This window comes from Alosa alosa, chromosome 3 (genome assembly GCF_017589495.1).
Source record: "Alosa alosa isolate M-15738 ecotype Scorff River chromosome 3, AALO_Geno_1.1, whole genome shotgun sequence".
NCBI classification, from domain to species: domain Eukaryota; kingdom Metazoa; phylum Chordata; class Actinopteri; order Clupeiformes; family Clupeidae; genus Alosa; species Alosa alosa.
This window is the reverse complement of record NC_063191.1, coordinates 19,918,363-19,929,329: the sequence shown is the minus strand read 5'-3', so window position 1 is coordinate 19,929,329 and position 10,967 is coordinate 19,918,363.

Below are 10,967 nucleotides of genomic sequence, written 5' to 3'. Positions count from 1 at the left end.
AAAAGAATACTGGATTTTAAAGAAAAAAATACTGTACTTTTGAAGCCTGTTTAATTGAAAGGGTTCTTATTGATTCATAAAACCATTAAAGTTGTCTAGGAGAAAACAAGTCAAGCCATATTACATTTGCAGCAGCAGCAAAAAGAAAAAAAAAATGCTGAACATGATTTGCATCTTATAAGTTCTCATTTTCACATAGATATCAAGGTCATTTTTCACTGTCATTTCTCCTTTCACTGGTGCAACTTCCAGAGAGCCTCTCTCAGACAAGCTACTTGCTCGGAATTCTCAGTGTAATTATCTGTGCTGATGACACCTCAATGATTTATGTCATTATTCTTCCTGGGGAAAAATGTAAATCTGTATAATAGGTGTCAGATTCAGGTTCAGTATGAGAACCTTAACACAGTGATTGATTTTCTGCTGTCTATAACTTAGGCTCGAGCCATAGATCAACCAGTCCCTCTTTTCCACCACATCAAAGAGAAGAGTGAGACTGACCAAATTAATCAAAGGTATTCTGAAATAATTCTTGGACAGAGTATATTTTTGCACTGAGATAATGTGACAGATTATGTGGTTGAAAAGTTAGTAACAATGCCAAACATGTTATTATTATAATTGTTCCTGCATTTAAAATATTTTTAAGCAGTTGTTGTCTGCTTCTCAGTGGATTGGTGAGAATTGGGATCATTTGAAATATTTGCCCCATCCAGCCTCATACATTTAGTGAGTGCATTTCATAAGAAAGGATAGTTATAACGAAAAGGAGTTTTACTCGGAAAACAACAAGGTCAAAAACGATACACAATGTGGCTAATACACAGGAAATTACTGTAGTTAAAAAAGTACTACCTGAAAAAGCTCATAGATCATTGTAGTTGGAGACAGCTTGGTGCTTCTCACTGGGAATTTAACATGAAACTGCAATGTTACAGTCATGTTCTTTATGATACTCTGTTGTAGAAAGGTATTTAATATTCCTAACAAGTCGCTACAGTTTCCATTGTCTAAGGATACAAACATAACCAAGACTGCTATTTGAAAAATCTCATCCTCAAAATCTTTCTTTGTGTGACACCATGACACACACTGTAGGCACTTGCATGTGGCAAAGGGCAGGAATTTGTTGGACATCTTGAGTAGCCTAAGGGGGTCCACAGACCAAGCCGACGGTTGGAGGTCTGATAATGACTGGTGGGTCGATGAGTGAATGTAGCTCTAATGTGTTGTGTGCAGCTCCGAAACAAAGCAAAACAAAGTTAGCCTTTTGTAAATGAGAACCACTTCAGAACCAATCAGTTCAGTGTGTGTGTGTGTGTGTGTGTGTGTGTGTGTGTGTGTGTGTGTGTGTGTGTGTGTGTGTGTGTTTGGTAGCTTACCTTACATCTGACCATGATGGCGGAGGCCTATAGGCGAAAATGTTTCTGGCTAAAACATTAGTTTGCATTAAGCACAGATCATTGTTTACATTACACAAACTTAGTCAGGGCAAATAGACTACTGTAGACATTAGTTTAAACACTCAAACCTTTCAGCTAGCCAATAGGCCAACTGTCACAACAACAGTTTACAGTAGACTGGGACTGACCCCAACTACATAAGTTCTGTCCGTGAGTCAGAAACAAAATATGAAATGCTTTAAGGAAAGTACACACCATAGAACACTGCCTCTGTGATGGCTTCTACTACTTTGACCTTCTGACCATGGAGTCAGAGAGTAGTGAACTGCAGCACTTGAATAACAATATGGGGTTAGAATAAATTAAACTAAATTGGCCTTGAATGCAAATAAGATAATGTTAGAGGAACAAACTTGGTGGAACAAACTATGGAGAAAAATAGGAAGAGAGAATGTATCCTCTAAGAGGATGATCACCATTCTCTGTCTGCCTGGTGGCACGTGGAGTCATTTTCACAGACAATTCAATATCTCAGACTTTCTGTCTGAGAGGAACTACTGGAACCTCAGTGACATTTAATTTGATTATAACACTAAGATAGTTAAAACAGTTTACAGACCACATAAGTGCTGTCCATGAGTCAGAAACAACATATTTATTGATTTCAGGAAGGTAGACACTAGATAGAACACTGCTTCTGTGGTTGCTTGTACTTGTTGCTTGACGTTCTGACCCTTGAGTCAGAAAGTAGTGAATTATAACCAATTCAGCACTTGACGTCAGAAAATAGTGAATTATAACCAATTCATTTCCAAAGTATTTCTACCTGTCCATTAACTGGCAAACAGGCCTTTATTACCAATAACTAAAGGTTAGAGGAATACACTTGACATTGACTTGGGTCAGAGAAACACCTCCTATGGACTAAGCAATATTAGCCACAGACTGGACATCCTCTTATGCATTCATTCATCCAGTGTCATGCAGGCTACTTCATACTTTTACATGAAATAACTACTGATAATTCACACTTTCATGTAATTCGAGTTTAAGGTAAATACGTCTTGGGAATGTAGGACAGTGCACCGATGGTAAGGGAGTTTTGACTCAATTTTTATGATTGATATGATTGATTCTACCTTGCGATTATAAAAACTGGGGAGTGGGCTATCACTGGAAGTTCTGTTCATGTATATTTAGAAGTATTAGAAACACAACTGTTGAAGAATAAGCAATACACAAAAAATGCAGTACTTTATCTCTTTCCAATATTTAATATGGTCTGCTCCTTAGTTTGACACCTTCACTAAATGTACCTTCTTGCCAACTCCAACTGGTTTGCATAATTTGAAGACAAAAACAAAAAAAATATTTCTTCATTTCAAATGAGTCCTACATAGTTGGGTTGGAGCACAGCATTTATAAAGGCCTTTAAAGGCCACAGACACAGAAATTGGTGACACTATTTCATTTGAAATGGTTTAAGCTGCCAACACGAAACTGACTTATTCTAAACACTGCACCAGCAATCAGGCAGGAAAGATCAAAGAGGCTACATCCAGTTCCTTTTGAAGAAAACAGAATTACCGATGCAATTAAAACAGACTCATGACAACCCATTTCTATTTGTTTACAGATTTGTCTGAATAGGTCAGCCCTATGCTGTCTGCACTGTATGTGGGTGTCTGTTTTGTTGTGGCCAGAAAGTCATGAATAAAATGAAAACAAAAAGACTGTAAGGTTTATAACACAGCAATTGCATTACATTAACAGTTTCCATTAAAGTTTGATATACATACATACATATACAAAGACATTTAGTTGTTTTGTGTCCATTTCCCCCACAGTTTCCCACAGACACTCATATAAGAAGCTTTATGTAAGACAGCTGCCATTAGGAGGGTTGATGAGGAAAACAGAGTGGGAGGTAATTCTTGGTTGGTAAATGGAACATGGGTCACTGGAGAAGCAGTGTTAACATCACAGCTCTAGATTAGCAAATGCGAACAATATTAACAAAATTGCTTCAGGTGTCACATTGGAGTATGTTGTTTCAAAAATTACAGTGGGCTTGAATGATTCAAGCAAACATGAAGAACCTTGAAGTACTTTCCAACTGACTAAATACAAAAGGCTTTCATGCTTTTGCTAAAGAAGAAATTAAGCGTGAAGATTAATGTCATGGTGTAAAACATTACAGAGCCTTGTTTTTACTAGATGGATTGATTTTTATGTAATCATTACTTTATTCAGATATACAGAATCAATTCATTGCAATTTTACTCACATATGATAATCATCTCAAAAGACCTTCTGTAGAAAAATTTGGATTTGAATTTATACTGAAGCTGTTACTGTTTAGTATGAGACATCTCTTCGTCATAGAGAAAAATACACATACATTGCTCTAATAAAAGTTGTTTGACACATGTTTTTTGGTACAAATGGTATTTCTGAATTTAGCCTAGTATCATGCTTGTAACATGCAAGTTTTGCTGTTTCGAGTATATCAGCATATCAGTAAATTCATCAATGTTTATCTTGCATTACAACGGAAACACTGTTATAACATCATTAATATTGCACCCTTTTGACTGTCAAGGAAGACCGTACATGATTCCCAGTTACTCTCAGTGATGCAGTACAGTAAGTAAATGTACAGTGCTGTATTGCAAAGTCCCAGGGGGAGTGTACTGTGTTGCCACTTGTGTTGAAATGCCATTTGAGAAAGTGTTAAATAAAACATAGCATTCTCTAAGCAGGTTATAACACACCTTATAAAAAATAACTGCTGAAATCTGAATAGTTAACAATGTTGATTGAGGTGCTGGGAGATGCTGTGAGATCAAAGCACTTTGAATATTTAAATATTAATGGATTGCAATTACAGACTTTCCCCACAAGAATATTTAACACTTACAGTCACTTTACTTCTAACTTCATGTGGCCAACTTAAAGACCAACCCTAAGCTTGTCTTTTTTAATTAGAGTGTGTTAACTCTAGTCTGCTTATAATTATATCCTTATGCCATGGAATGGGGTGCAAAAGGATCATCTTAGGACAATAAAAATATGTAATATGGTATTATTTTGATTATTGATTGATTGATATTACAACAAATCACAGCTTACCAAGCTTACTTCAAAAGCTGTGTTATTTGTCCAGATTGAATCCTTTTGGCCAAATGAACCATAGCAACAGCATCAACAACATGAGTGTAGTTATTATTGTTTTGTCTTTGTATTGCCAAATAACATGTAACAAGGGTAAAAGTCATCAGAATATATTGTTTGCATTTGTTTTGTATCTGGGGGGCAATTGGTGACTTACACAAAATGATGTTTAGCAGTCTTTTGAACTGCCTCACTCTCATTTCATTGTTCAGGTTATGATAAAGCACACAGGCGCATTTCTTCAAATACATTTAAAAAACAAATAACAAGACATTGCAGATGACTTTGAATACTAAACACATACTGTACATCACCATTGTGCTGCCAGGGTGTCTCATACACTTCATGTGCTGTCTTGTGTTCACATGTTTTTTTTAGCAGCACAGTGCTTTAATATTAGCATATTTATTTATGGATGACTGTGGGGTTTTATATTTCCAACAGTCACTTATTTTTTTAGAACAATCAAGGATTCTCTAAGATTAACATATATTACACATGGCTGCATGTAGATCTTTCAAATGGGAACAACACATTGCTCTTATGCTACAGTGATTGAGGTGGTAGTGACACGTGTTCAGGCATCACGCAGAGACAGAAGACCTCCATTTAATGCCCATGAATCAGTCATTCCTCCACTCAGAAAGCAGGCCAACGTAAGGAGCCCAGGAGCACATCTGCTGAGACAGGGCAAAAACGGTGGTGGTTGGTAATGTGGAGAGTGCGGCACCTCCCCCACCTCCCCCTTACCTGTGCTCATTACTCCCCTGCTCCCTGCGTCCGTACAGTATGCTCCAGTTCCCCTCTCTCTGCCTTAAAGGTGCTGCTGAGCGCCACGACTCCGCTCTCTGCTTTCCGCACGCCTCTTCTCCGCTAATGTCAGCTTTTACAAGAAGAGCGCTGGAGTGAGTTCAAGTCTTCGGGGATGAGATCATGAGACAGAAAACGGCACAATCCTCCAACATCACTGACTAATAGAGCGGTGGCAGTGTTCAAGGTCATGTTACGATGGCACAGTGTGTACAAGAGAGCTGCGTGCTTGTAATGTGTTGCTTTATTTGGTGCTAAAGCCCTCCTCCCCGGAGATGGAGAGGAGCAGCACCTCCAGCAGTCCCTCAGAGAGCCAGACGGATGGCAGAGTGGACAGCACAAGGAGTCCCAGTCAATCATGTCCTGGGGATCACCCATGACGAGCTGGGTGCACATTTGGCAAATCCACTCTCCCACAATGAAGAGTCCCTGAACAGTTGGCCCTGAACAGCACAATCAAGCACACCAAGTTCTCCATCGTAAAACAGTCATCGTGCACAATGGCACCTTTGTGTGTTGAAGAAACAAACACTGCTGCATAATGATTTAATGACTAGCACAGGTACATAGGAACAGCCGATAATGTATTCCACATTAGATTGTAGATACATGCAAAATAGGACAAAATGTCTTTTGAGGTCATTAGTCATATTGGCAGTGCTTTGGAAAAAAAATAGGTAAGTAGGGCATTTTGTGGAATTCCATTGTGTCTGGGTTAATTATGGAATTGTGTGTGCTCCTGGGCAGGTTTGCCTGCTCCTACCAAAATATACATTTTCATCACTGACTTAGATGTTTGTTGATTCTACAGTTTGTGTTCCAAATGGTTGCTATTCATATCCATGCTACATTGAAACACAAGTCATGCAGCTACTACAAACTGAATGATTCATCAGCAAGGAACAAGCAATATGGCTGTGTAGCTGCAAAATGTATTCCAGAACACTACTACATTTCCTCATTGATAAGGAGTAAATTAGCTTATTTCATTTCAGGAATGTTCCCATCGTCAAATATGCAACCTTGTACGTTCACCTGTTCTACTTCTGCTCATCTGAAAGTGAATGCAAATCTGTATACCGGCACCAGAGACTTTCTTCTCTGGCAGCCTCCACTGTTAAGCCAAGGCAGAGCTAATCTGATTCAGCCTCGCAACACCTTATGTATGTTTAATATCAGGCCATCAATAAATATGACCTACTGAAAGTTCAAAAGAAGAGTACAAATGTAGCACACAAGGAAGTGTGTTTCACTATGTCTTTTAACTGTGATACTGTAAGGTCTCTCTTTTTCATATGATATATTTTTTCATTTGAGTCATATTTTTGTTTATTCACTCTTAATGTTTATATATTTTTCAACAATATTTACTTTGGTCGATTTATAAACTAGGCATTCTGTGTGACAAAAGTGCCTCTGTGGGCAGGGTTAATGTGAGGTAAAATATTATCCTGCTGGTATTGGTGTGTTTCTGTAGTTTGTGTCTGTGTCCATATGAAAGTCCCACAGCTCCCCCTGCTGAATTACACTGCTTACAGCTTATCTACACAGAGGGGCACTACCAATGAAACCTAATCAGACCTTGAGAAACTGCTCTATTTCTGATCCAGTGCCCCTAAATCACCATTTACCTCCACACACACAGCATACCCTCCTCCATCTCCACATGACTGGCTCCCTACAACATATTCAGCCTTGTCCTTTCAGCTCCCGCAAAGTCATTTCCTAAATATCTCTGTCACAGAAATCAAAATGAACCGCACACATAAACACACAATGGCTTACCTCCATTTCCAGTATATGGCAATGTATTACTAATGTCTCTACTTCCCATTAAAATGTAAACATTTAGATGTATGTGCTACATAGCTGAGCATCAGGCTTCTGAGGAATGTTCAACATTTATCAAGTTGTTTTGTCTGGTGGTGGCAGAGCATGAAGCCCAAGGGTAGGTAATAATATCTCAGATCTCTCTCATATTTCTCTTATCTTTCATGCACTGACAGCTTCTTGTATCCGTCTGTACACCACTGGATAAGTATATTTCCTCTGCTCACACTGACATCTTTATCAGTAGCCTTTTATCCTCGGGTTTTGTTTACAGCTCTTCTGTGCTCTGAACTGACATGCTGGAATAGAGATGCTGTAGGGTAAACATGGCCCTCTCTGTTTACTGACAAAGAGCACAAACAGATGCACATGTGTACACACAAGGACATGCATAAACAAATATGTGCATGCACCCGGCCACACACAGAAAAAACATACACACGCATACACACTCTCTCTCTCTCTCTCTCTCTCTCTCTCTCACACACACACACACACACACACACACACACACACATTTCATACTGAAATGTAGCTACTGTATATATTTTTGTTCAAGATCCAGCTGAATGTTTCTCAATTTGCTGTCTTCTTCTGTGCAACAACAACACTATACCAATATCAGCAGGTGAAAGCTATCAAATTGCAGTGTGTGCAGACTCTTGTTTTGTTTATCATCAGTGGCCTGAATAATAGGCTGGAGGGATGGATGAAAGGTTTTGCATCACAGAGAGGAGCACACTCCTCGCCAAAGTTCCCCGGCACTCCCTCAGGGCCTGGCGAACTCTGTATCCTCACATCAGTCACAGACTGTTCCTTCAAGGTAGGCCAGTCACTCATAGCCCTGTTCTTAATTACCGTCTGGGGAGGTGAGCAAACCCACTGGATCCTCAGTAGCCAGGTGAGATATTCGCAGCATTACCTGGATTTATAAATATTCATGAATATGCACAGAGGAGTGTGTGTGGTGAATGGAGAAGTTGGTCTTTCCTAATAATGAAGGAGGTGTGTGTGTGTGTGAGTGTGTGTGAGCGTGCGTGCTTGCGTTTGGGTAGGTTTAGGGGCGGGTGTACTAATTTTAAGGATGGATGACTCTATCACTTCCAGCATGGCAGATTTTAATTGTTGGCTATACAAACGTTGCTAATCAGAGATTCTCCCATTTCACAGTCTGATGGATGGGGATGGCAGACTCAGGGAGGTGACTGCAATCAAGGTTAATCTGAAACTTTTTTATCCAGACACTGTATTTTCACCACAATAAACCTACTACACACAAGGTCTAGCTGTCATGGCACTGATGGATACTCAGATTCAGACTTCAGACAAAGTAAACTGAGCTTTACTGAGACACGCATTACATTTTAATGAGCATTAAGTGCACTCACTCAAAAAACTCTTCTTATTTTATATGTGGCATATTGAGTAAAGAAAGTGTTCCAGCTGTTATTTCCATACTCTACTGTAACAAAATAGCATGGGGTAATAATACAGAATATATCAGTCATGTTTTGACATTTTGGTGATTGTTAATCGCAAACTAAATAGGAACCAATGGAACGTGTTGCAAATAAAAAAAACATTTGGAGTGGTATATTTTTCTGTCAGTATAGCTCTTATAGCTAAGTAAAACCATTTTAGAATGGATTGTTTAGTTTAATGTTGGTTTAATCATTGTCATTACAACAATTGAAGTATGACAGCATTCAGATTTCACTTACACTGCAAGGTCGAGACAGAGCTAAGATACTATGCAGTATGCTGTCTTTAGAGAGTGATTCCTAATCCAATAATGCAGTAACATTATTAAATTCAAGTGGAAGCCGTTATCTGACATCTTTATAACTTCACTATGTTTCAGAGCTGTGACAGTGTACCAGTGTAACATGCAATGTATTTGTTTTATCCATTATGTGTAATAGGATCTGTGCAAGGATGCAACTTCTAAATAGTCTATTTCATGATTACTGTCACAGCAAGGTGCAATTTAAATAGGTCAATCTCAGGATAAAAACGAACAAACAATAAACTAAGATGTTATACAATGTTTGCAGAGTAAAGCTATAACTGTGACGGAATGGCATGTAGGAATGATTTGAAATATACAGCAACTCTAGACCCTGCAAACAGGCTTGTGAATAAATGAACATCTCACCTCCCATCCTAGTGTCATCTGCAGCAAAGTGTTGTATCAGTATAAGTATATATACTCTTTTGATCCTGTGAGGGAAATTTGGTCTCTGCATTTATCCCAATCCGTGAATTAGTGAAACACACAGTGCACACACAGCACACACTAATCCCGGCGCAGTGAGCTGCCTGCAACAACAGCGGCGCTCGGGGAGCAGTGAGGGGTTAGGTGCCTTGCTCAAGGGCACTTCAGCCGTGCCTACTGGTCGGGGTTTGAACCGGCAACCGTCCGGTTACAAGTCCGAAGTGCTAACCAGTAGGCCACGGCTGCCCCCACGGCTGCCCCCATTATAAAGACTGTCTGAAACAGCCATGAAACAATTAATGAGGAATAATTAATTTGACTGGAGGTAAGATGGCATCAGCTGTGTTCCCTGATTTCAATTAAGAGCATACGTGCTGGGATATCTCTTTGTTCGATTCCACATCTTTGCAAAATTTAATAAAATACTTGACATCTCTCTGTTTCTAGCCTTGTGTAGATATGATTAAAGATCTTTGTGTAGAGCACAGTGTCTCTAATGACATTACCAACAAAGAAAACCAAAAATACGGTAAAAATAGACTGCTGTTATTCTAGTGGTGAAAAGTTTTAGGTATGAAAAGAAGGGGCTGTGAAGCACAGTCAGGCGAGGCACACGTTTTGAAAAGACGAAAGAATGAATAAGAAATGAAAGTGTTGTTGGTACAGTACATCCAGGAACGGTGCATGGAGTTGCCTGAGGGTGCATCAACATACTCTCCCTGACTGAACACACAGACCCCTCAGAAACGAAATCACTCCAAATGGACTGCACTGGAAGGAGACGCATGTCAGGAGAAGAGGACTTGCATTATGCAACTCAGCTGTATTATTCTCCTCCCTCAAGTTTTATTGCATTCTGCCCCCAGCTATATGCACACAAGGTTGTAAATAGCTTTTCAATGGGAGGCAAATATTATAAATTCAGATCCAAGGACATCATAACCCAATGTTAGGAGAGGAATTCCTGACCTTGTATTGTATATGACTGTATGCCTGCATGGTGTAAATGTTAACTGTATCACTTTTTCAAGAAAATAAAACCAAAAGTGTGATTATGGGTTTTATTTGAATTCAAATAGATTTTCAGAATAAACAGAATATTGTCTTACTTTTGTTCAATGTTGCACACATATTTGTTAGTTTGTTTGTTCGATGGATGTTCCTCTGCCAAAGGACTGAGTAGTGGAAGTCACAAAACTATTTCAGACATACCTTGCATCAGGCATCAGGCAACCTTCCTTAAATTCAGCTGGTGTAATCCATTCTGATAAATAATGGAAATTATTATGGTCTCTCAGTCTCTTCGCAGAGGTGACAGACGGTCATCTGACAAGGAAGTTGAATGTGTCAGAGAGGCTCATTGTAAAAATATCTGTTTTCAATTCATTATAAGAAATGTAAGCCATAAAAACACCATGCAATACTGTAATTACAGCATATGTAATAGCTTACAGTAGCCTACCAAGGTCACACCGCAGTTAATGCGTCCTCTAAAGAAACTATTGTCAGTCCAGTTTGCTACCAGTCTATGCTTA